This window comes from Arachis stenosperma, chromosome 10, assembly GCF_014773155.1.
Source record: "Arachis stenosperma cultivar V10309 chromosome 10, arast.V10309.gnm1.PFL2, whole genome shotgun sequence".
Lineage (NCBI taxonomy): Eukaryota > Viridiplantae > Streptophyta > Magnoliopsida > Fabales > Fabaceae > Arachis > Arachis stenosperma.
The window spans coordinates 48,988,786-48,992,119 of record NC_080386.1 but is presented as its reverse complement, the minus strand read 5'-3'; the positions used below and the strand labels follow the sequence as shown (position 1 = coordinate 48,992,119).

General features: G+C 43.3%; 1 non-coding gene across 1 annotated transcript; it reads right to left on the bottom strand.

The window, feature by feature from the left end:
* Positions 1 to 263: 263 nt before the first annotated feature.
* LOC130958612 (small nucleolar RNA R71) lies at positions 264 to 371 on the bottom strand. Its single transcript, XR_009077725.1, has one exon. It is a non-coding gene; the product is annotated as a small nucleolar RNA R71 (small nucleolar RNA).
* Positions 372 to 3,334: the final 2,963 nt, after the last annotated feature.

The window sequence follows — 3,334 nt, the reverse complement described above, 5'->3', positions numbered from 1 at the left end:
TTCTCTGATGCAACAGAATTGCAAGTTCCATGGACTTCCATTGGAAGATCCTCATCAGTTTTTAGCTGAGTTCTTGCAGATCTGTGACACTGTCAAGACTAATGGGGTTGACCCCTGAGGTCTACAGACTTATGCTATTCCCTTTTGCTATAAGAGACAGAGCTAGAATATGGTTGGACTTACAACCTAAAGACAGCCTGAACTCTTGGGAAAAGCTAGTCAATGCCTTCTTGGCAAAGTTCTTTCCACCTCAAAAATTGAGTAAGCTTAGAGTGGAAGTCCAAACCTTCAGACAGAAGGAAGGAGAATACCTCTATGAAGCTTGGGAAAGATACAAACAATTGATCAGAAAATGTCCTTCTGACATGCTTTCTGAATGGAGCATCATAGGTATTTTCTATGATGGTCTGTCTGAACTGTCCAAGATGTCTTTGGATAGCTCTGCTGGAGGATCTCTTCATCTGAAGAAGACGCCTACAGAAGCTCAAGAACTAATTGAAATGGTTGCAAATAACCAATTCATGTATACTTCTGAAAGGAATCCTGTGAACAATGGGACAAGTCAGAAGAAAGGAGTTCTTGAGATTGATACTCTGAATGCCATACTGGCTCAGAATAAAATATTGACTCAGCAAGTCAATTTGATTTCACAAAGTCTGTCTGGAATGCAAAATGCACCAAACAGTACTAAGGATGCTTCATCTGAAGAAGAAGCTTATGATCCTGAGAACCCTTCAATGGAAGAGGTGAATTACATGGGAGAACCCTATGGAAACACCTATAATTCTTCATGGAGAAATCACCCAAATTTCTCATGGAAGGATCAACAGAAACCTCAACAAGGTTTCAACAACAACAATGGTGGAAGAAACAGGTTTAGCAATGGCAAGCCTTTTTCCATCATCTTCTCAGCAACAGACAGAGAATTCTAAGCAGAACCACTCTAACTTAGCAACCATGGTCTCTGATCTAATCAAAACCACTCAAATTTTCATGACTGAAACAAGATCCTCCATTAGAAATTTGGAGGCACAAATGGGACAACTGAGCAAGAAAATTACTGAACTCCCTCCTAGTACCCTTCCAAGCAATACAGAAGAAAATCCAAAAGGAGAGTGCAAGGCCATCAACATGGCCGAACTTGGAGAGGATGAAGAGGCAATGAACGCCACTGAGGAAGACCTCAATGGACGTCCACTGGCCTCCAATGAGTTCCCTAATGAGGAACCATGGGAATCTGAGGCTCACACTGAGACCATAGAGATTCCATTTGATTTACTTCTGCCATTCATGAGCTCTGATGAGTATTCTTCCTCTGAAGAAGATGAATATGTCACTGAAGAGCAAGTTACTAAATACCTTGGAGCAATCATGAAGCTAAATGACAAGTTATTTAGTAATGAGACTTGGGAGAACGAAACTCCTTTGCTCACCAAAGAACTGGATGACCTGTCTAGGCAGAAATTACCTCAAAAGAGACAAGATCCTGGGAAGTTTTTAATACCTTGTACCATAGGCACCATGACCTTCAAGAAGGCTCTGTGTGATTTAGGGTCAAGTGTAAACCTCATGCCTCTCTCTGTAATGGAGAAGCTAGGGATCTTTGAGGTACAAGCTGCAAGAATCTCACTAGAGATGGCAGACAACTCAAGAAAACAAGCTCATGGACTTGTAGAAGATGTTCTGGTGAAAATTAAAGATCATTACATCCCTGTTGATTTCATAGTCCTAGAGACTGGGAAGTGCATGGATGAATCCATCATCCTTGGGAGACCCTTCCTAGCCACAGCAAAGGCTGTGATTGATGTGGACAGAGGAGAACTGATCATCCAAGTGAATGAAGAATCCTTTGTGTTTAAGGCTCAAGGATATCCCTCTGTCACCATGGAGAGGAAGCATGAAGAGCTTCTCTCAAAACAGAGTCAAACAGAGCCCCCACAGTCAAACTCTAAGTTTGGTGTTGGGAGGCCACAACCAAACTCTATGTTTGGTGTTGAACCCCCACATTCAAACTCTTAAGTTTGGTGTTGGGAGGTTCCAACATTGCTCTGAGTATCTGTGAGGCTCCATGAGAGCCCTCTGTCAAGCTACTGACATTAAAGAAGCGCTTGTTGGGAGGCAACCCAATGTTATATTTTATCTATCTTCCTATGTTATTTTATGTTTTCTGTAGGTTGATGATCATGAGAAGTCACAAAATCAATTGAAAAAGCAAAAAACAGAAAGAAAAACAGCACACCCTGGAGGAGAACTTGCTGGCGTTTAAACGCTAGTGAGGCTAGCAGATGGGCGTTTAACGCCCAGTCTGGCACCATTTTGGGCGTTTAACGCCAGAAAGGGGCACCAGACTGGCGTTAAACGCCAGAAAAGGGCAAGCACTTGGCGTTAAACGCCAGAAATGGGCACCAGCCCGGCGTTTAACGCCAGAATTGGCACATAGAGCAATTTTGCTCGCCACTTGGTACAGGGATGACTTTTCCTTGACACCTCAGGATCTGTGGACCCCACAGGATCCCCACCTACCCCACCACCTTTTCTCTTCTTCTTCACCCATTCACCAATCACCTCAACACCTCTTTCCCAAAAAACCCTTCACCTATCAAATCCCATCTTTCTCTTCACTACTCACATCCATCCTTCATAAAACCCCACCTACCCCACCATTCAAATTCAAACCACTTTCCCTCCCAAACCCACCCATAATGGCCGAACCCTACCCCTCTCTTCACCCCTATATAAACCCATCTTCACTCCTTCATTTTCACACACACTAAACACTACTTCTCCCCCCTTTGGCCGAACCACAAAGCCATCTTCCTCTCCTCTATTTCTTCTTCTTCTACTCTCTTCTTTCTTCTTTTGCTCGAGGACGAGCAAACCTTTTAAGTTTGGTGTGGTAAAAGCATTACTTTTTGTTTTTCCATAACCATTTATAGCATCCAAGGCCGGAGAAACCTCTAAAAAGAGGAAAGGGAAGGCAAAAGCTTTCACCTCCGAGTCATGGGAGATGGAGAGATTCATCTCAAGGGTGCATCAAGACCACTTCTATGAAGTTGTGGCCTTGAAGAAGGTGATCCCCGAGGTCCCTTTCAAACTCAAAAAGAGTGAAATCGGAGATCCGACATGAGATTCGAAGAAGAGGTTGGGAAGTTCTTACCAACCCTATTCAACAAGTCGGAATCTTGATGGTTCAAGAGTTCTATGCCAATGTATGGATCACCAAGAACCATGATCAAAGTGTGAACCCGGACCCAAAGAATTGGTTTACAATGGTTCGGGGGAAACTTAGATTTTAGTCCGGAAAATGTAAGGTTGGCATTCAACTTGCCCATGA